At 39.6% G+C, this 24,811-nt stretch overlaps 1 pseudogene; it reads left to right on the forward strand.

Annotated features, from left to right (window-relative positions):
* Positions 1–59: 59 nt before the first annotated feature.
* Positions 60–24,709, forward strand: LOC115815493 (tripartite motif-containing protein 16-like; annotated as a pseudogene).
* The last annotated feature ends 102 nt before the right edge of the window (positions 24,710–24,811 follow it).

The following is a 24,811-nucleotide window of genomic DNA, read 5'->3' on the forward strand; positions in this document are numbered from 1 at the left end:
TGATCAGTGTGTGTTTAATCGTCTCTGAGTGTGTGATCAGTAAAATGGCAGAGGCCAGTATTTCAGAGTTTCAGGACCAGTTCATGTGTCCAGTCTGTCTGGATCTCCTTAAGGATCCTGTGACTATTCCCTGTGGACACAGTTACTGTATGGGCTGTATTAAGGGCTGCTGGGATCAGGATGATCAGAAGGGAGTCTACAGCTGCCCCCAGTGCAGACAAACCTTCACACCAAGACCAGTTCTGGGAAAAAATGCCATAATGGCTGAAATGGTGGAGAAACTGAAGAAGATGAGACTCCAAGCTGCTGCTCCTCCTCTGTTATGCTGGACCTGGTGATGTGGAGTGTGGTGTTTGTACTGGGAGAAAACTCAAAGCCATCGAGTCCTGTCTGGTGTGTCTGGATTCCTACTGTCAAACTCACTTTGAACGTCATGAAGAACTTCATTCAGGAAAGAGACACAATGTGATTGATGCCACTACAAAACTACAAGATCAGATTTGCCCTCATCATAACAAACTGATAGAACTTTGGTGTCGAACTGACCAACAGTTCCTGTGTTATCTGTGTATGGTGGATGAACACAGAGACCATAAAACAAATGCGTAAAAATGCCATATTAGCTGAAATGGTGGAGCGATTGAAGAAGACGAGACTCCAAGCTGCTGCTCCTCCTGCTCACTGTGACACTGGAGATGTGGAGTGTGATTTATGTATCAAGAAGAAAGAAAAAGCCATCAAGTCCTGTCTGACATGTCTGGCTTCATACTGTCAGACTCACCTCCAGCCTCACTATGAATCTCCTGCCCTCCAGAAACACACGCTGGTCAAAGCCTCCACACGAATACAGGACCAGATTTGTCATCGTCATAACAAACTGATAGAGCTTTGGTGTCAAACTGACCAACAGTTCATGTGTTATCTGTGTCTGGTGGATGAACACAGAGACCATAAAACAGTATCAGTGGCAGCAGAGAGGACTGAAAGACAGGTATGTACAGGGACTTCTCTTACAGCTCAATGAGAATGTGTGTAAATGTGTACTGACTACTGATAACTGTCATTTGGAACCAACGTAATTATTCTAACATTTCTGACTGACAGACTTGAATATGATTTTATTGACATGGCCTGTTACATAATGTAATTAATAGTTCAATGGTGACAGACACCACCTCTCTAGTTAGGGAAAAGAGGTTTTTCAGCAACCATATGGGAATCTTATAAAATGTTATCATTACAAATGCGACGAATATCCATATGTTAACAATCGACGTCGTTGTACTTACAAGATCCTGAGGCATTTCTGTTTTGAAATCGTGTTAAAATTAAGAAATATTGGCGACCGTTTTCCCACTTACTCGCATTTTTAATGTAATTAAACTAGCCGTCCACAAGGGGGCAACGTTACGTAAAGTGCTGTAATAAAACTTGGATCTAAAAATCAGCGCTCCACACCTGTTTTTCTTCCTGTTGGAGGAGGGCGTCTCGTGGAGAGTTTTGGTAGAAGGAAGAACACAGTGTTGTGTAGATTTTAAATTGATACAAACGGCCAAATGCATCGACGAAAAGAAAACAATTAGCAAATTATCATTACAACTATGTAGGAGTCTTAATTGAGTAACAAAACTCTTTGCAAACGATTGAAAATGATGACAGATATTACGGCTATTTTCTGACCTGAGCAAACGTTAGCTTAAATTGACACAAATGCATTTTTCTTGCTTTCTGTCAAAGAATAATTTTGTTGTTGTGACTAATGTAATATTGTGATATGTATACAGTGTGGAGAACATTGATTTATTTTCACTTCATCACATTATGTACATTTGATTGTATTTAAAATGAGAAGAGCATTTGTGGGGCGAAATACCTTCTCCTCTTTATTTAATGACACATTCCTTTAGCGTTCACTTCTATTATGACTGTCTCCACTTATACTCTTTTATTGAGTATGACTGTAATTATTTATAACTACAGGCTACTCATTCAGGCAACTAAACACTCATCAGTGTTTTTGTTTTATAATTACAGATTTAAATTCATACTCAAAGGGACAAATTGGGCTTTAAAGCAAACCAAAACAGTTAAATATATGAGTGCAAACAGCCTCAAATTTAAACAGTCGAGATAGTGACTTTTTTTATCACACTGAGATTCATTGGACACAGAATCTGACTGTTTGTAAATGGACCAAGTGTGATGATGTGTTTTATTTGTGTAACAGAAACAGTTGGGAGAAAGTCAGAGGAAAAACCAGCAGAGAATCCAGGAGAGAGAGAAGGAGGTGCAGGAGCTGAGACAGGCTGTGGAGTCTCTGAGGGTGAGTGTTGAACAGAGGAGAAGACAAGAGCTGGCTGCTGGAGGAGTCATTTGAGGGCTCAGTCAGGGCTCTCCTCCAGTCAGTCAGTGAGGAGTCCAGTGTCTGGCTACTGTCCAATCCCACTGAGTCACAGTGTAGGGAACAGACTGGCTGAGTAAGAGCTGAGTGAAGTGTGTGATTGTAATGGACCCCCTCCTCTGTGTGTGTGTGTAATGTGTGTGTGTGTATGTGTGTGTGTGTGTGTGTGTGTGTGTGTGTGTGTCCTAACAGCGCTCTGCACAGGCAGCAGTGGAGGACAGTGAAGGGATCTTTACTGAGCTGATCCGCTCCATTGAGAGAAGGCGCTGTGAGGTGACAGAGCTGATCAGAGATCAGGAGAAGAGTGAATTGAGTCAGGCTGAAGGAGTCCTGGAGCGACTGGAGCAGGAGATTTCTGATCTGAGGAGGAGAGACACTGAGCTGGAGCAGCTTTCACACACAGAGGATCACATCCATTTCCTCCAGGTAAGAGTGGAGGACAAAGTGATCACCAATATAACAGTAACTGACTTCTCCTCAGTAAAATTTGTGTAAAATTTTGTTTCCATCCATCAAGACTGTATTTGTGTATCTGTGTGTGTATGCGTGTGTGTGTGCATGTGTGTGTGTGTGTGTGTGTGTGTGTGTGTGTGTTTAGAGTTTCTCATCTCTCTGTTCCCCTCCTGGATCTGAAGACTTCACTGTCAGTCCACACCTCTCTTTTGAGGATGTAGGAAAATCTGTCTCTCAGCTGAAAGAGCGACTGGAAGATTTCTGTAAGGAGGAGTTTGGAAGAGTTTCCCGTAAAAGTAGGGGATTAAGATATTATTACGTATATGTTGTAAGGAATATTTAGTTGAAATATTTTCTGTTCTATTTCTCTATTTCTCTTTCTACTGTGAACACTTTAATCATGAATCTAATGTTTCCTTTTGTTTTTCTAGTGACAGCCACTGACATCATTCCTCTCCCTGAACCCAAAACCAGAGAGGAGTTCTTACAATGTGAGTAGCACACACACACACACATATACACACACAGGCACACGCGTGCGCACATATACACACACACACACACACACACACGCACACACACACAGACACATGCTCGATTGCAGACATTCATAAGTCAGTCATTACATGATTACAACAAACCTTAACAACTCCTACACAGCTTAACTCCTTAACAACTGTTATGCTTTAATTTATTATTATTATTATTATTATTATTATTATTATTATTATTATTATTATTGGTTCTCTCACATAACAGTGCTACATTTGTTGTCATAAAATGATCTACTTTGGTAACATATCTGACACTAAATCTTGTTGAATTGATAAAGAGAGAGAGAGAGAGAGAGAGAGAGAGAGAGAGACAGAAGAACTGTTACTTAACTAAGTACAGGAAAGACATTAAGAAATTAAAAAGATAAAAACTCAACAGAAACTTTTATCAAAAGTGAATTAACATTTGACACTCACCGTGTGACAGTTGATTAGTGAAGTTGACAGTTATGACTGTTAGACTGCTGACAGTTTTCAAACATTCCACAGTCACAATAAGACAACAGCAGATAAGCCCCGCCCCCTTTGATCCCTCCCCCTTTAGTGATTTTACTTTAGTGATATTTTCATAACTTATGACAATAAAGCCCTCAGATTAGTTTAATAGAATTAACTAGGAGGAGTAGATTTACAGAGAAAGAGCAAGAAAGAGAGACAGTAAGAAACAGAGAGAGAGAGAGAGAGAGAGGGAACTGTTATCACGATCCTGAGAAGGAATCAGATTTACATTTAAAAATTAATATGAGAAAGATTATCTATGTGACAAAGTTGAGCTTGGATAAAAAGTGTCTGGTTTTGAGATTTTGAATTTAATATAATGAAACATAGGTTTAACAAAGTGAATATGACATTTCATTAAAGTCGTTGTTAATTTTTTTTACTGATTTTAGTGATTTAAGTTTTCATTTTTAAAATGTCTTGACGTTCATTTGTCATTTTTATTCCTCAACTCCACCAGATTCCTGTGATCTCACACTGGATCCCAACACAGTCAATAAACACCTCTGTCTGTCTGAGGGGAACAGAGTGGTGACATGGAGTAACATAGTCCAGTCATATCCTGATCATCCAGAGAGATTTGATGGGTGTTATCAGTTGTTGTGTGGAGATAGTGTGTCTGCACGCTGTTACTGGGAGACTGAGTGGAGTGGGCGTTATGGGGTTTCTATATCAGTGTCATATAAAGACATCAGGAGGAAAGGACGGGGTCATGAGTGTGTGTTTGGATATAATGATCAGTCCTGGGTTTTTCTCTGTTCTCCCTCTAATTGCTCATTCACACACAATAACAAAGAGATCATACTCCCCATAGTCCCCAGTTCCTCCAGAATAGGAGTGTATGTGGACCACAGGGCAGGAACTCTGTCCTTCTACAGCGTCTCTGACACAATGACCCTCCTCCACAGAGTCCAGACCACATTCACTCAGCCCCTCTATCCTGGGTTTTGTGTTTGGAAAGGGTCTCAAGTGAAGTTATGTCATCATACAAAATGAATGAATGGTCCTATTAGGATCACAGGGTCAAATAACTGTATTCTATTTGTAGGAGCCTAATGCAGTTTATTGATAAAATATAAATATTTGATTAGTTAGCATGCAATAATTTAAGTTCATATGTCAGACAATAGTAGTTTATTTGGTATATTGATTTAGTATTTACAATCTTATTTATTTACAATTCATATTTGCAGTAATGGAATAAGTTAACTGTTTGATTCTTTGCACTTAAAAGGTAAGTGAATGATTTAAAATGCATAAGATTTCATTTGTAGAACATTTGTAATATTTGGGAATAGGTGACTGTTTTTTCTGGTAATCACACGCATCTTTAATTGCCTCTTGTTACTCTGGTGACAGAGGAGTCAGGCAAGAGTAGAGTGGAGTCACACAGTTTTTTTGACCTGTTTTTCTTGGTCTCTCTTTCTCATGAATTATTCTCTCTTTAGTTTTGTCCAGTGATTTGATAACTTTGGTTTGAAGAATGTTCTGTATCAAATATTTTTTTGTGTCGAAGTAAACAGTTACACTTCACTGAGTGGTCCTGTGGATAGTTTTCTGAATGTGCACTTGGATGAAGGGAGATGTTAGAACGTCAAGCTAAGGCTTCATTCATTGGAAACCTGCACTTTTTTCATAGGACAAACATGATGTAGTTAATTATGGATGGAGGTTGTAGTGAAGGAGTGCTGTGATTGTAGCTGAGATTACTCTAATGATCATCCTCTGATTCTTCTCTACATGTTTCCTGGTGAGATCTCTGAAATGCTGGCTGGGAGGTTTCTCTTAATGACTGTGATGATTTTGTCCTGATTAAATCACTTTGTGAATCTCAGTCTTTTTTTATTGTATTGAGAGAACGATATTGTCCAGTACTCTGCTGTCCCGAAGTTGAGTGTTTATCAAATGAGGATCAATTTATATTTGCTTAATAACGTTTTTAATTGATAAAGAACAATATACACATATATAGTCCCATATATAAACAGGACAGGAGATTTCTAAAATATGCCCAGTGTATATGTCTCTTGGTGTGTATATTTTACTGTCCTGAAGTTGAATGCTCAGTGTGATCAATACATGTTTACTGAATAGTCTTTGTTTATGCTTATTAAATAACTATACACACGTATGAGTCATGTTTATGTCAGAGTGCAGATTTATAATATATCATTAGTGTACACACTGCCTGGCCAAAAAAAGGCCCACACTCTAATATTTCTTTGGACTGCCTTCAGATTTGATTACAGTGCGCATTCGCCACAACATTTATTTCTGTTCAGAGCTGCACTAATTTTCGGCCGAGATCTTGTTGACGACAGGAGAGTCTGACCACTCCATAAAGTCTTCTCCAGCACATCCCAAAGACTTCCAATGGAGTTAAGGTCAGGACTCTGTGCTGGCCAATCATCCGTGAAAATGATTCCTCATGCTCTCTGAACCACTCTTTCACAATTTGAGCCCAATACATCTTGGCATTGTCGTCGTGGAATATGCCTGTGTCATCTGGGAGGAAATATCCATTGATGGGATAACCTGGTCATTCAGTACATTAAGGTACTCAGCTGATTTCATTTTATTGCCATGTAATGTTGCTGAGCCTAGACCTGACCCACTGAAACAGCCCCAGATCATAACACTGCCTCTGTAGGCTCCAAATCCAAATGGCAACTTTTTCTTTGGTCGGGCAGTGTCTGTTTCTTATGTCATGAATCTTTATGTCTGTGATTACTTAGGCTTTTAAGGTAAGAAAACAGGATTAAAATTACAATGTTTTTTCTTTTTGGTCTTGTGTAAACAAAATAGGGACCCTGAACAATGTGTTTTTGTTTGTTTGTTTTTATTGTCAAAGAGAAACAGAAGTAAATTTAGGTGAGAAAAGAGACTCTTGTTGGTGCTAGATGTGATATGATGTGATGTGACCAGCAGAGGGAGACAAAGCTGTGGTCTCCTGATTATCTCACCCCAGTCAGACACGCCCACAGAAGACTGTCTTTCATTTGTCACTTCACAGATCACGCTCAACAAACTGGGTCACAAACTACTGACTGATTTTTTCTTTAGCCTCCTGAAAATATTAAGCCAACTTGTTGACTGTCTTGATCATTTTAGTGGAATATATATGAAATTAAAAGACATATTTATATGAGGTATGTTGTTTGTCTGTTCCTGTCTCCATCACAAGCCATGTGTGATATATTTGATCTGTAGTTGTTTATGCAGAGACTCATTATGTGTGTAAATATGTGTGTGATTAAAACATGGCATAAGGACCACAATGGTTCCAGGTGATACACACACTCACACTGAGTACAGGCCTGAGCTGAAGATGTGATCCTGTCGTGAGTACAGCTAAAATACTCACGCTAAAACACCAAGATTGAAATCTCACCTTGCCATGTTGATGTTGACATCATTATTATACCTGTGTTTTTACAGTGTGTGGATGCACTGTTAGCTGAATATGTGTGACTGTGTGTATTCTGTATAGACACGGGTACAATGGGTCATGTGTTTGGTAGTTTAGGTAACGAGTAATTTGTAGAAAATGTTTAAGACTTCATTCATTTTCAAATGCTCACACGCACATTTAAAATGCTCTCACAGACACACACACACAATGTCTTTTCTCATGGTTTGGGTTTGAAAACATTTCAAAGACCCTTGAGATTGTGGTTGTAAAGAGAGTCTGTGTTGGATTGAGATGGTATTTGTGATTGGATAAGTTCTGTAAAGTTTAGTAGTGAACTCTAGTGAAACACAAAGACACAGTCAGTCTGTGAGTTTGTGATAAAGTCAGTGTGTACATCAGCTGTCAGCGTGTTTCTGTCAGTTCCACATGTAACTGACATCAACTGAAGTTTAATCACTTTTATCTCCCAAACTATGAAGGCCTTGTCCAGAGTGGGAATAGGGTGTAATCCCATGTTGTGTGTGTTTCTCTGTAACAGGGTGTTTGTTTTAGTCCAGTCAGTCTTGTCTTGATTAGTGGAGATTTATTCCTCCCCCTACACTCCATTAAACACTCATATTATCTCTTCTTTTGTCCCATGTCATATAGACAATCATATAAAAACATTATACAGTCAGTATTGAACAGCTTAAACTGTATTAACTGATGACATAAGAGCTTTTCCATGTGAGTATAGTAAAGGTGCATTAGAAGACTGGTGGTCGAGAGTAAACATGTTGTCACTGATGGACACCCTGTCCTGACAGTGCATATGACACTCCTCTCCTCTCACTCACACATGCTTCACTAAAGTCTGAACCAAACACACACCGTCTCTGGGCAACAAGGGAAGACACACAGACAAGAGAACTTCCTTACAAACACACATACACACACACACACACACACACACACACACTCACACACACACTCACACACACAGACAAGAGAACTTCCCTACAAACAAACACATAGAGGTCCTGGGTGGTAATGGAGTGTTTGTTGTCCAGGACCTTGATGCCAAAACCAAATTATGATCAGTGACATCAGAAACAGGGCTTTACCACAGTACTGATGGCTCCACACACCACTATAATCACATTATGATCAGTGACATCAGAAACAAGGCTTTACCACACTACTGATGGTTCAAAGCATTCACAAAATTCTGATTGGTTAGAGCGTCACGGTGGCACAAGAAGGTTCCGGGTTTGATTTGGGCAGCCAGGGTCCTTTCTGTGTGGAGTTTGCATGTTCTCCCCATGTCTGCGTGGGTTTCCTCCCACAGTCCAAAGGCATGCAGATTAGGCGAATTGGAGACACTAAATTGCCCCTTGGTATGAATGTGTGTGTGAGTGTGTTTGTCTGTGTGTCTGCCCTGCGACGGACTGGCGACCTGTCCAGGGTGTTTCCCCGCCTTTCACCCCATGAGCGCTGGGATAGGCTCCAGCACCCTCCGCGACCCTAACTAGGATAAGCGGCTTTGATGATGAGTGTGTGAGTGAGAGTGAGTGATTGGTTAGAAACAAAGACAGGGCTGAGTGCTGTAGCTATTCTATTAGATATTGAAATATGTTTGCCTAATGAACTGGGGTGGGTTTGTGTAGTGCATGTGTAGTGTGTAAAACTGCCCAGTGTGTGACAAATTAGGTCATGTGACATATTCCCCCCAATCACAGAGGTCAAACACTGACCCTAACTCACTGTCCTCAGTATCCTCACACATATGTGAGCAGTTTAACCAAACCAATGACATGCTGTAGATGTCACCTTGTTCTCTCGTCTTCTCAGAGTCTAGTGAAGTTCTCTAAACTGTCTGACCTAAGGACGCTAAGCAACATCCACTGTTGTCTTGAGTGGGCAGGAAAATCAGGGTTTTTTCGGTGATTATGAATCAATATGTGGAATTAGAATAATTTTGAAGACTGTTCTAAATGGTCGGTGTGTATGAATGAAGTTTCAGTGAAGCTTTCAGGTGTATGGAAATGGCAAATAATTACTATGAAGATTCAGTGTAATTCTCTCTGTCTCCAGCAGAGGGCAGAATAATTTTAAATTGACCCTGCTGCTGTGATACACAAATGACATTGTTGGGACAGATTTCTGGTACGCTTTTAAACAAGATTTTCTCTCTTTGTTTCTTTCTCTCCCTCTCATACACATGCGCAAACACACACTCACTCACTCTCTCACTCTCTCACTCTCTCACTCACTCACTCTGTCTCTCTTGCTGGACCAAACTGACACACCTCTCTGTTAAATGTAAGTGATCTTTGGCCTTAAGATAAAGTGCTTTACTATCACATACAACCAGGAAGTCACTCCTGCTTTCACTTACAAAGACATGAAACTGATCTGTTCAGTGTGTGTTTAATCGGTTATTCTTATTTCTGAGTGTGTGACCAGCAAAATGGCAGAGGCCAGGATTTCAGTAGGTCAGGACCAGTTCATGTGTCCAGTCTGTCTGCATCTCCTTAAGGATCCCGTGACTATTCCCTGTGGACACAGTTACTGTATGGGCTGTATTAAGGGCTGCTGGGATCAGGATGATCAGAAGGGAGTCTACAGCTGCCCCCAGTGCAGACAGACTTTCACTCCAAGACCAGTTCTATATAAAAACGCTATGCTGTCTGAAATGGTGGAGAACGTGAAGAAGATGAGACTCCAAGCTGCTGCTCCTCCTGCTCACTGTGACACTGGAGATGTGGAGTGTGATTTTTGTATTGTGAAGAAAGAAAAAGCCGTCAGGTCCTGTCTGACATGTCTGGCTTCATACTGTCAGACTCACCTCCAGCCTCACTATGAATCTCCTGCCTTCCAGAAACACACGCTGGTCAAAGCCTCCACACGACTACAGGACAAGATTTGCCCTCATCATAATGAACTGATAAAGCTTTGGTGTCGAACCGACCAACAGTTCCTGTGTTATCTGTGTCTGGTGGATGAACACAGAGACCATAAAACAGTGTCAGTGGCAGCAGAGAGGACTGAAAGACAGGTATGTACAGGGACTTCTCTTACAGCTCAATGAGAATGTGTGTAAATGTGTACTGACCACTGATAACTGTCATCTGGATTTAGGAAAACAAAAGCTGTTTATTTTTGTCATGACTAATATCAGTCTTATAACTCTCTGACTGAATGAGTGAGAATAAGTTTGAACTCTGAACAGCCAACACCAACCATAAAGACATATAAACACCAAATGACACAGGTCTTCAATACTGTCACACTGATCTGGAGTCAGTGAGTGTGGGGCTGTTTTTTTCTGCTGAAGCAGTTTTACTTGTTTGGTCCTGTGGTGTCTCCATAATGAGATGTTGTGGGAGGGGTTTTCAGTGTTACTGTTGTTCATCTGGTCCCGGGTTGTTACCTGTAAATAAATGAAATGACATCAGCATTAAGTCCAGGGCTGAGGTCAAATTATGAATGATCTTAGAACCTGGACCAGGTCTTCTGAGAGAATTTGATTTGTCCTCGTAATTAAAAAAAAAAAAAATCTTGAAGGACAAACAGAATTGAGTTGGAATATCAAGAGAATGACCTGAATTCCATGACAGTCAGTGTAATTCCACTTAGTTTAGGCTGAACACAGATCCCTACATTTGAAGACAGTTTGGCCATTTTGAAACTGTGAGTGGAAGTGTAGAGGGCATTGTTTAATACTTTAATGAGGGACCCATATCACGAACATATGAATAGAAAAAATACCGTCATGTAAAATGTCTGATGAACTGAATCTGATTTTATTTACATGGCTTCTTATGTAATGCAATTTTTTTATGTAATAGAACTGGTCGACCACAAGAGGGCAATGTTACGCTATGTCTTGCAGTAAAACTTCGATGTAAATGTAACTTCGATCTCTACTCACTTATGGAGCAGCATTACTCTTTAATGCAGACACTTCCTTTATTTCTTAACTCTTCGTGGAAAAATGGAGGGTAAAACTGGAGAGTTATGGGGGGAGGGAGAACAAAGTGTTGTGTAGATTTGATATAGATCAGGGGTGTCAAACTCTGGTCCTGGAGGGCTTGGGTCCTGCTGATTTTTGTTTTCACCTCTTAGTTACCTGTTGATTTTCACCTTGAAAACAGGTGTGGACACTCTTCAGCCAATCAGAGATTGTATTTAGTTGGTCTACAAGAAAAACAGCAGGACCCCGGCCCTCCATGACCGGAGTTTGACACCCCTGATATAGATACAAATGGCCAAGTGCATCGACGAAAAGCAAATTATCATTACAAATTATCATTACAACTATTATGGAATCTTACAGGAGTAACACAACTCTTACCAGACTATAACAGATCATCACAGAGATATTTAGTTTTCTAACCTGGACAAACGTGAGCCTAAACTGATGAACAAGTTTCTTTTCTATTCTCTTCTACTCATTATATTCAAAAAGAAAAGAGAGAATGCAGAGCGTTTGTGGGGCTGAATACCTGTTCTTTTGTTTTCAGTAGCACATTCTTTTACATTTCAGTTACTTGATGATTGTCTCCAGTGTTACTGTTGTAATGATTATGATTGAAGAACCGGTTGCATGTTAATGGGCCAAGTGTGATGTGTTTTATTTGTAACAGAAACAGTTGGGAGAAAGTCAAAGGAAAACCCAGCAGAGAATCCAGGAGAGAGAGAAGGAGGTGCAGGAGCTGAGACAGGCTGTGGAGTCTCTGAGGGTGAGTGTTGAACAGAGGAGAAGACAAGAGCTGGCTGCTGGAGGAGTCATTTGAGGGCTCAGTCAGGGCTCTCCTCCAGTCAGTCAGTGAGGAGTCCAGTGTTGGGCTACTGTCCAATCCCACTGAGTCACAGTGTAGGGAACAGACTGGCTGAGTAAGAGCTGAGTGAAGTGTGTGATTGTAATGAACCCCCCTCCTCTGTGTGTGTGTGTGTGTGTGTGTGTGTGTCTGTGTGTGTGTGTGTGTGTCCTAACAGCGCTCTGCACAGGCAGCAGTGGAGGACAGTGAGAGGATCTTTACTGAGCTGATCCGCTCCATTGAAAGAAGGCGCCGTGAGGTGACAGAGCTGATCAGAGATCAGGAGAAGAGTGAATTGAGTCGGACTGAAGGAGTCCTGGAGCAACTGGAGCAGGAGATTGCTGGTCTGAGGAGGAGAGACACTGAGCTGGAGCAGCTTTCACACACAGAGGATCACATCCATTTCCTCCAGGTAAGAGTGGAGGACAAAGTGATCACCAAGATAACAGGAACTGACTTCTCCTCAGTAAAACTTGTATAAACTTTTGTTTCTGTCCATCAAGGCTGTACTTGTGTATCTGTGTGTGTTTGCATGTGTGTGTGTGTGTTTAGAGTTTCTCATCTCCCTGTGGTCCTACTGGATCTGAAGACTCACTCAGCATCACTGTCAGTCCACACCACTCTTTTGAGGATGTAGGAAAATCTGTCTCTCAGCTGAAAGAGCGACTGGAGGATTTCTGTAAGGAGGAGTTTGGAAGACTTTCCAGAAAAGGTTTAGGATTTAGATACTGTTACTTAAATGTTGTAAAGAATATTTAATTTCAAGTATTTTCTGTTCTATTTCTCTGTTTCTCTTTCTATTGTGAACACTTTAATAATGAGTCTAATGAATCCTTTTGTTTTTCTAGTGACAAACACTGAGATCATTCCTCTCCCTGAACCCAAAACCAGAGATGAGTCCTTACAATGTGAGTAGCACACACACACACACACACACACACACACACACACACACACACACACATGATCAAACGCAAACTCTCATAGCTTAGTCATTATATGATTACAGCAAACCTTATCAACTACTAATGTTATTATTATTATTATTATTATTATTATTATTATTATTGTTGTTGTTGTTGTTGTTGTTGTAGCCATTATTGTAGCCATTATTGTTGTCATTATTATTGTCATTATTATTATTGGTTCTCTCACATTACAGTGTTACATTTATTGTCATAAATTGATCTACTTTGGTACCATATCTGACACTAAATCTTGTTGAACTGAATAGAGAGAGAGAGAGAGAGAGAGAGAGAGAGAGAGAGAGAAGAACCGTTACTTAACTAAGTACAGGAAAGACATTAAGAAATTAAAAAGATAAAAAGACAACAGAAACTTTTATAGAAAGTGAATTAACATTTGACACTCACAGTGTGACAGTTGATGAGTGAAGTTGAGAGTTATGACTGTTAGACTGCTGACAGTTTTCAAACATTCCACAGACACAATAAGACAACAGCAGATAAGCTCCGCCCCCTTTGATCCCTCCCCCTTTAGTAATTTTACTTTAGTGATATTTTCATAACTTATGACAATAAAACCCTCAGATCACTTTAATAGAATTAACTAGGAGGAGTAGATTTACAGAGAAAGAGCAAGAAAGAGAGACAGTAAAAAATGGAAAAAGAAAGAGAGAGAGAGGGGGGGGGACTTTTTGATGGTTACCATGATCCTGAGAAGGAATCAAATTTACATTTAAAAATTAATATGAGAAAGATTATCTATGTGACAAAGTTGAGATTGGATATAAAGTGTCATGTTTGGAAATTTGAATTTGATATAATGAAACATACGTTTAAGATAAAGTGAATATTCCATTTCATTCATGTTTTTTTTATTGATTTCAGTGATTTAAGTTTTCATTTTTAAAATGTCACATTCATTTGTCATTTTTATTCCTCAACTCCACCAGATTCCTGTGATCTCACACTGGATCCCAACACAGCACATAAACTCCTCTGTCTGTCTGAGGGGAACAGAGTGGTGACACGTAGTAACACAGTCCAGTCATATCCTGATCATCCAGAGAGATTTGATGGGTGTTGTCAGGTGTTGTGTAGAGAGAGTGTGTCTGAGCGCTGTTACTGGGAGACTGAGTGGAGTGGGGATGATGGGGTTTTTATATCAGTGTCATATAAAGACATCAGGAGGAAAGGAGGTGATAAAGAATGTGGATTTGGATTTAATAATCAGTCCTGGAGTTTGTACTGTTGTCCCTCCAGTTACTCGTTCATACACAACAAGAAACGGACGAATCTCCCCATAGTTCCCAGTTTCTCCAGAATAGGAGTGTATGTGGACCACAGGGCAGGAACTCTGTCCTTCTACAGCGTCTCTGACACAATGACCCTCCTCCACAGAGTCCACACCACATTCACTCAGCCCCTCTATCCTGGGTTTTGGGTTGGTTATCAGTCAACAGTGAGGTTATGTTGCTTATAAAAATGAATAAAATGTCTGGTTATAGTTATAATAACGGTGTTGTATTATCAGATGACAAACATGATGTAGTTCATTATGGATGGAGGTTGTAGTGAAGGAGTGTTGTGATTAATCAGCATGCAATAATTTAAGTTCATATGTGAGACAATAGTAATTTATTTGGTATATTGATTTAGTATTTACAAGCTGATTTATTTACATGCCATATTTGCAGTAATGGAATAAGTTAACTGTTTGATTCTTTGCACTTAAAAGGTAAGTGAATGATTTAAAATGCATAATATTTCATTTGTAGAACATTTGTAATATTTGGGAATAGGTGACTGATTGTTTTTTCTGGTAATCACATGCATCTTTAATTGCCTCTTGTTACTCTGGTGAGAGAGGAGTCAGGCAAGAGTAGAGTGGAACCATATAGTTTTTTTTACCTGCTTTTCTTGGTCTCTCTTTGTGATGATTTTGTTGATTAAATCACTTTGTGAATCTCAGTCTCTCCCCATTAATGACAGTTTGTGTTTGAATCAGACAGGGAGCGTTTTGTACAGACCAGTAAAATCATCATTCTTATATTTTCTAGGTTTTTTTCACCTGTAATTTCTGTAATTTGGACATTGACCATTGAGACAGTAAATACTTTATTCTAATACACTTCCTTTGTCTGTAGCTGAAAACATTAAAACCATTGGTTATAGTGTAATGTGTGTGTGAGTGTGTGTTTCCTTGTCAGTGTCTCCAAACAAATCTCAAAATCTATTTATGTCTGTTCTGTCCCCTTCTTTCTCTCTCTGTCTCTTTCTCTGTGTGTCTCTGTCTCTGTCTGTCTGTGTCTCTGTCCACAGACCCTCCAGAGACTTCCAGTTTGTCTGAGTCTGGAGATTCATCTCATTACACTGCAGTACATCAGTATATCCCATTACTGCCACTTCTCCTCACAGTAATCAACCAATAGTAAGGTGTGGAGAGTGTTGGTTATAGATAAACATCATGTGACCAGCAGATGGCGACAAACAAAAAACAACTCATGTATAAAACTCTCATGTTACATAGTTTTCATAAGTCATCAATAATTATCAATAAACTGTTTATAAATTATCAGTAGACTGATATAAACTATTAGTGCTGTGTCAGTAAACATGCAGTCACACATTAGTACGGGGCTGTCCAACAGAGAACCAGAGCAGTCTACTTTATCTGTAATTAAACTTCAATAAACAGGGTCACAGGGTGGAAAAGAGACCTGGTAACCATTTTAGGCCTGAAGGGGGTGTTTTATTTTGTAAAATGAGTTACAGATATTGTGTGATAGCAGTTCATTTCCGATCATTAAAGCATTTATAAAGGACATTTAATGTGTTACTATAGACGCTGTTAACTGGTTATTATGCTCTATGAAAATGATTTCTAGGACATTTACATACATCAGTTTCCATGAGGAGAACAGTTATGAAGAGATGGGCTCTGTTTCCTAAACAGACTGTTAATGAAAACACAACTTCTCACTAAAACATTTCTTCCCCCACATTAGACAACTTTCCTCTGCTCTGGGACATTTCCTTTACAATCATCTATATATTTATATAATTATCTCTTTCTTGTATGTTTGATTTCTGAAAATAACATATGAAAGACCCCTTTAATCTTCTTCATTTTCATTTTCACCTCTCTGGATGCTATTTTACTGGTCTAGACAGACAGACCATGAAGTGTAAAGAAAGCGTGGGCTGGTTTCAGTGTCCTTTGTGACTGGATTCATCATATAAAATTCAATAATTATTATCTTTTATCCTAAGACCTCTTCACACTATGTCCCTCATTGTAATCCCACTATGAATCTCCTGCCTTCCAGAAACACACGCTGGTCAAAGCCTCCACACGACTACAGGACAAGATTTGCATTCGTCACAACAAACTGATAGAGCTTTGGTGTCAAACTGACCAACAGTTCCTGTGTTATGTGTGTATGGTGGATGAACACAGAGACCATAAAACAGTATCAGTGGCAGCAGAGAGGACTGAAAGACAGGTATGTACAGGGACTTCTCTTACAGCTCAATGAGAAAGTGTGTTAATGTGTACTGACCACTGATAACTGTCATCTGGATCCAACGTAATTATTCTAACATTTCTGACTGACAGACTTGAATATGATTTTATTGACATGGCCTGTTTCATAATGTAATTCATAGTTCAATGGTGACAGACACCACCTCTCTAGTTAGGGAAAAGAGGTTTTTCAGCAACCATATGGGAATCTTATAAAATGTTATCATTACAAATGCGACGAATATCCATATGTTAATAATCGACGTCGTTGTACTTACAATATGCAGAGGCATGTCTGTTTTGAAACTGTATTAATATTAAGAAATATTGGCGACCGTTTTTACACTCACTCGCATTTTTAATGTAATTAAACTAGCCGTCCACAAGGGGGCAACGTTATGTAAAGTGCTGTCATAAAACTTGGATCTAAAAATCACATCTTTTTCTTCCTGTTGGAGGAGGGCGTCTCGTGGAGAGTTTTGGTAGAGGGAAGAACACAGTGTTGTGAAGATTTTTAATTGATACAAACGGCCAAGTGCATCGATGAGCAGAAAACAATCAGCAAATTATCATTACAACTATTTAGGAATCTTAACTGAGTAACAAAACTCTTCGCAAACGATGACAGATGATGACAGGCTATATTCTAACCTGAGCAAACGTTAGCTTAAATTGACACAAATGCATTTTTCCTGCTCTCTGTCAAAGAATAATTTTGTTGTTGTGACAAATGTAATATTGTGATATGTATACAGTGTGGAGAACATTGATTTATTTTCACTTTATCACATTATGTACATTTGATTGTATTTAAAATGAGAAGAAAAAGGGCAGAGCATTTGTGGGGCTAAATACCTTCTCCTCTTTATGTAATAACACATTCCTTTAGAGTTCACTTCTATAATGACTGTCTCCACTGATACACTTACATTGATTATGACTGTAATTATTTATCACTACAGGCTACTCATCAAATACCCAGTGTTTTCGTTTTATAATTACAGATATAAATTCATACACAAAGGGAAAAATTGGGCTTTAAAGCAAACCAAAACAGTTAAATATATGAGTGCAAACAGGCTCAAATTTAAACAGTCGAGATAGTGACTTTTTTTTATTACACTGAGATTCATTGGACACAGAAGACTGTGTGTAAATGGACCAAGTGTGATGTGTTTTATTTGTGTAACAGAAAGAGTTGGGGGAAAGTCAGAGGAAAACCCATCAGAGAATCCAGGAGAGAGAGAAGGAGGTGCAGGAGCTGAGACAGGCTGTGGAGTCTATCAGGGTGAGTGTTGAACAGAGGAGAAGACAAGAGCTGGCTGCTGGAGGAGTCATTTGAGGGTTCAGTCAGGGTTCTCCTCCAGTCAGTCAGTGAGGAGTCCAGTGTTGGGCTACTGTCCAATCCCACTGAGTCACAGTGTAGGGAACAGACTGGCTGAGTAAGAGCTGAGTGAAGTGTGTGATTATAATGGACCCCCCTCCACTCTGTGTGTGTGTGTGTGTGTGTGTGTGTGTGTGTGTCTCCTAACAGCGCTCTGCACAGGCAGCAGTGGAGGACAGTGAGAGGATCTTTACTGAGCTGATCCGCTCCATTGAGAGAAGGCGCCGTGAGGTGACAGAGCTGATCAGAGATCAGGAGAAGAGTGAATTGAGTCGGGCTGAAGGAGTCCTGGAGCGACTGGAGCAGGAGATTTCTGATCTGAGGAGGAGAGACACTGAGCTGGAGCAGCTTTCACACACAGAGGATCACATCCATTTCCTCCAGGTAAGAGTGGAGGACAAAGTGATCTCCAATATAACAGTAACTGACTTCTCAGTAAAATTTGTGTAAAATTTTGTTTCCATCCATCAAGGCTGTATTTGTGTATCTGTGTGCATGCGTGCGTGTGTGTGTGTGTGTGTGTATCTGTGTGTGTTTGTATGTGTTTAGAGTTTCTCATCTCTCTGGTCCCCTCCTGGATCTACAGACTTACCCAGCATCACTGTCAGTCCACACCTCTCTTTTGAGGATGTAGAAAAATCCGTCTCTCAGCTGAAAGAGCGACTGGAGGATTTCTGGAAGGAGGTGTTTGGAAGACTTTCCAGTAAAGGTTTGGGATTTAGATACTGTTACTTAAATGTTGTAAAGAATATTTAATTTCAAGTATTTTCTGTTCTATTTCTCTGTTTCTCTTTCTATTGTGAACACTTTAATAATGAGTCTAATGAATCCTTTTGTTTTTCTAGTGAGAAACACTGACATCATTCCTCTCCCTGAACCCAAAACCAGAGAGCAGTTCTTACAATGTGAGTAACTCACACACACACGCACACACGCACACACATACACACACACACACACATACACGCACACGCATGCGCACACACACACGCACACACACACACACACACACACTCAGACACATGCTTGATTGCAGACAGTAATAGCTCAGTCATTACATGATTACAACAAACCTTCACAACTCCTACACAGCTTAACTCCTTATCGACTGTTAACTGTTACCGAAGGTGCAAGGCCCCTATTGCTTTCCTAAGGATTATTTATTTCTTATTATTTTTATCATTCTTTTTCTTCAAGACTTGGCCATTTTTGAGGTGGTTCCCATGGGTGAAAACTCCTGAAATTCGGTACACACATTAGTGCTTGTGACAGTCACTCAGAGACGGAGGCTTGGCCCCGGGTGTAGCCCGGGGACTCCATAGCGCCCCCGTATGTCATTGAGTCTTGTGTCGGCATGTAGTTTCAGCTACACGCACCAAATGTTGTAGGCATGTAGGTCTCCCGAAGAAGAACAAATGTGCAATGTCATTGTATGAGCCATTCCCAACAGAAAGTGAGTTAATTTGGATTTGGTGCGTTTTGACACGTGTTACATTTTGACATACTCCTCCTAGACGGTTCATTGGATTCATGTCAGATTTGCTATGTATGATGTCAAGATGCTGCAGTTTTTAAATTGGCAAGGGATTTTTGATATCTCGCAAGGTGTTGAAATGGTGAAATGATGAATTTACATGTCTTGCCACGCAGGACAGCAATGTGTCATAAATTCTCCATGCACTGCTTGATAGGGCTAAAACTTCACAGGTTATTGGTTATGATGCTTATGATGATATCCACATGCCCAGAGCAACACCCTGCTATGCCGCCACCATCTGGTAACAGAAAAGGTGTTTTCTTTTTTAATCAATCAAATTAATGAGTTGTACCGTCGAGGTTGGTCTAGCGGTGCTTACGTCATACCCCTCGACATGTCTTTGATTTGGACAAGAAGAGCGGTCATGTTTGATTATGTGTTTTGATTTGGACAAGAAGAGCGGTCATGTTTGATTATGTGTTTTGATTTGGACAAGAAGAGCAGTCATGTTTGATTATGTGTTTTGATTTGGACAAGAAGAGCAGTCATGTTTGATTATGTGTTTTGGGCACATTAGCAGTGTTGCTAAATCACCGAAATTGGGAGACGTTTTGCTTCGTTAAAAACGACCTCTTTTAATTGTGGTGTCGTATTAATTTGGTGATTAAATCGTGGATAACGGTTGACAAGCTGTATGAAAATTTTGGATGAGTCACAGGCAAAATCAGCTTTGAGTCGCGTTGTTGCTAACTCACCCATGTCGGCAGTGTAGGTGCAATTGCAGTCCTAACACAGGGACACCAAAAGATGTAGGTGTGATAGGATTAATAAATCAGTCTCATAAAATTTATTAACTATTAATTTGGGTGTTCAATATTTTATTAATTAAACAACCAAGATTAATGGGGTAAACTAGCTGTAACACTGTGCTACAGTCTTAGAGAGTATTGCAGTACTAATGTATTACAATTACACTACTAAATCCATAACACTCATGAACAACCAGGTTGGGGAAGGTAATTGGGAGTGCTTTGATGGCAGAGGTTGGCATTCAATGAATACTGTGGCAGGAACAGACAGGACAACAGTTTATTTCAATGATACTATTTATTAACACAATCAATACTAATTGGCAAACTAATACTGATATGGTACAATCAATAATCAGCAGCAAATAGAATGATCAAAGGGTAAATGGTAACAAAATGGTAATGAGTCTATGTACAGGTATTCCAATGCAATCCCAATGTTGGAGGTGTGCAATCAGAAAAAGGGAGTTAGAGAGAGAGAGAACGCATGCCAGATCTATCCTTCACTAGTTGTAACCAAAAGAAAATAGCAAACGGCTAAAAACCTCATCGTACATGAAATACAGTGTGTACATTTAAATCATAAAAGAATTCAAATAACAACACTTCCTTCACGTTAACTGCATGTAATCTTAATACTAAAGTATGCCCAGATGCCAGCCTTACTTTGAATAGCTCATTGCGTGGCGACCGAAGGTGCGTCTTTGGTGGCCTGATGAGCAGGGCGATTTGCAGGTCCAGAGAGAAGTTCCTTTCCTTGTCACTTGAAGATCTTCGGGGCTCGGTGGCTCGTACGATGATCTTGAAGGGTTCTTGGTTTAGTTAATCGACGTTTAAAGAAATAAAAAAGGGATCCGGTCGCCTTTTCTTCCGTCGAAGACGTGCGTTACAGTGTAACTAGCCGGTAGAAGTTAAAGTTGCAACTGCGCGAGAGAAAGTAAATTAAACTTTGGTTGTACAAATGTCTCGCTTCTTTGTTACGCTGTCCTTTTCTTCGGCAGAGAAAAGAGACACCCGCTGCTAGCGAGCTGCTGCTAGAGCGAGCCGCTGCTAGGGAGTTGCAGAATTGCGGGGCTGGAAAGGAAAAGAGTTTGGAATTTTCCGCGGTTTTATGGCGAAAATTGCGTCATCACTGTATGGTAGCTGCTTCATTGCTGTATCCAATACCGTTACAGTGAAACCTGAGAAGATGGGTACAGATTACCCATGCGGTCAAGCAGGGAATTATGGGTAACATGGTTTACGGACCTGACGACCCCTACAGCAGTATGGCAGTATTGTATGCTTCCTAAGAAACAGTTTTTTTCTCCTTTTTGTAATTTGATTTAGAATCATGACACCGATGTCTATATCGTGCAAAGACACACATGGACATTAATATAACTTTAATATTTGTGTTTACTTGCCAATACCTCAGCAACTAACTTGCTGATATTTTGTGGTTGTATGGTTGTAAGCCCGAATCCCTTTAGCTGTTGCTGACCATGTAATCTGACACACACATCAGATATGAGCGCATTGTTGGATGACGAAATGTCACGGGTCCAGATTGCCGGAGGTGCAAGGGCTCGCCATCACCGCTTGTGGCTATATATATTTTTGTTGTTGTTATTATTATTATTGTTATTATTATTGTTGTTGTTGTTGTCATTATTTCATGTCATTATTATTGTTGTTGTTGTTGTCATTATTTCATGTCATTATTATTGGTTGTCATTATTATTGGTTCTCTCACATTGCAAGTTTACATTTATTGTCATAAAATGATCTACTTTGGTAACATATCTGACACTAAATCATGTTGCACTGAATTGAGACAGAAAGAGAGAGAGAGAGAGAGAGAGAGAGAGAGAGAAGAATCATGACTAGGTACAGGAAAGACATTAAGAATTTAAAAAGATAAAAAGACAACAGAAACTTTTATAAAAAGTAAGTTAACATTTGACACTCACAGTGTGACAGTTGATGAGTGAAGTTGACAGTTATGACTGTTAGACTGCTGACAGTTTTCAAACATTCCACAGTCACAATAAGACAACAGCAGATAAGCTCCGCCCCCTTTGATCCCTCCCCCTTTAGTGATTTTACTTTAGTAATATTTTCATAACTTATGTCAATAAAACCCTCAGATTAGTTTAATTGAATTAACTAGGAGGAGTAGATTTACAGAGAAAGAGCAAGAAAGAGAGACAGTGAAAAATGGAAAAAGAGAGAGAGAGGGGGAACTTTTTGGTGGTTATGATCCTGAGAGGGAATCAAATTTACATTTAAAAATGAATATGAGAAAGATTATCTATGTGAGAAAGTTGAGATTGGATATAAAGTGTCTTGTCTGGAAATTTGAATTTGATATAATGAAAGATACGTTTAAGATAGAGTGAATCTTACATTTTATTCATGTCTCTGTTAATGTTTTTTTATTGATTTCAGTGATTTAAGTTTTCATTTTTAAAATGTCTTGATGTTCATCAGTAATTTTTATTCCTCAATTCCACCAGATTCCTGTGATCTCACACTGGATCCCAACACAGCATATAAAAACCTCTGTCTGTCTGAGGGGAACAGAGTGGTAACATACAGTCACACAGTCCGGTCATATCCTGATCATCCAGAGAGATTTGATGTGTGTTATCAGGTGTTGTGTAGAGAGAGTGTGTCTGAACGCTGTTACTGGGAGACTGAGTGGAGTGGGCGTCATGGGGTTTATATATCAGTGTCATATAAAGACATCAGGAGGAAAGGACGGGGTCGTGAGTGTTGGTTTGGACGTAATGATCAGTCCTGGAGTTTGTACTGTTCTCCCTCTAATTATTCATTCTGGCACAATAATAAAGAGACTAAACTCCCCATAGTCCCCAGTTCCTCCAGAATAGGAGTGTATGTGGACCACAGGGCAGGAACTCTGTCCTTCTACAGCGTCTCTGACACAATGACCCTCCTCCACACAGTCCAGACCACATTCACTCAGCCCCTCTGTCCTGGGTTTAGGGTCAGAGGAGACTTTTTTAGTGGTTTAGGGTCAAAAGTGAGGTTATGCCACCATCAAAAATGATTAAAATAGAATGGTTCAGTTATGATCATAATGTCAAATGATTGTGTTGTATTATCAGATGACAGACATGATGTAGTTCATTATGGATGGAGGTTGTAGTGAAGGAGTGCTGTGATTGTAGCTGAGATTACTCTAATGATCATCCTCTGATTCTTCTCTACATGTTTTCTGGTGAGATATCTGAAGTGTTGAATGAGAGGTTTCTTTTCATGACTGTGATGGTTTTGTTTTGATAAAATCATTTTATGACGTTCAGTCTTCCCCCGTTGCTTGGAGATTTTGTTTAAACCAGAGATGGACAGTCAAGTAAAATCATCATGTACGTTTTTGTCATTTGGATTTTGACCGCTGACCTTTGAGACAGAAGGTACATCATTTCTAATCTATTTAAAAAAACAAGAAATCTGAGAAGTGTGTCTATGTTGAATTGAATGAACTGAAGTAAATTAACGTGAACTGAACTGAGTGTCTCTCTGTCTGAATCCGGTGTGATTTTCACATTCAGTAGATATTTTGACAGCACTGACTCTGGAGAGGGTGACTCTTCTTACATTCAACTCAGTCATAGAGCATATGACACAGTCTAATGGTCATGTCAACCATACCACATCATTACTGAATCTAAACTCAATCTGATTGGCTTCTTTTAGCTCTGCCCAGAACCATGAGTAGACCACAGATGGTGTGGTCATGACGTCAGCCTCCATCACCGTCTCTATACAGATATCTGTGTGTTTGTTTATCAGTGATCACAGACCCTCCAGAGACTTCAGTTTGTCTGAGTCTGGAGATTCATCTCATTACACAGCAGTACATCAATATATCCCATTACTGCCACTTCTCCTCACAGTAATCAACCAATAGTAAGGTGTGGAGAGTGTTGGTTCTAGATAAACATCAAATGACCAGCGGATGGAGACAAACAAAAACAACTTATATATAATAACCTCATAATACATAGTTTTCATGAATAATCAATAATTATCAATAAATAGTATATAAATCATCATTAGATTGTTATAAACTGCCAGTGTTGTGTCTGTAAACATGCTGTCACACATTAATACAGGGCTGCCCATCAGAGAACCAGAGCAGTCTACTTTATCTGTAATTAAACTTTAATAAACAGGGTCACAGGGTGGAAAAGAGACATGAATCTAGTAACCATTTTAGGCCTGAAGGGGGTGTTTTATTTAGTAAAATGAATTATAGATATTGTGTGATAGCAGTTCATTTCTGACCATTAAAGCATTCATAAGGGAGTTTTAATGTGTTATTATAGATGTTGTTAACTGGTTATTATGCTCTACGAAAATGATTTTTAGGGCATCAGTTCCCATGAGGAGAACAGTTATGAAGAGGTGGGCTCTGCTCTCTAAACAGACTGTTAATGAAAACACAACTTCTCACTAAAACATTTCTTCCCCCACATTCAACAACTTTATTCTGCTCTGTGTCCCCAACACTGAACCTAATTCACT

Source organism: Chanos chanos, chromosome 6, assembly GCF_902362185.1.
Source record: "Chanos chanos chromosome 6, fChaCha1.1, whole genome shotgun sequence".
Taxonomy (NCBI): Eukaryota; Metazoa; Chordata; class Actinopteri; order Gonorynchiformes; family Chanidae; genus Chanos; species Chanos chanos.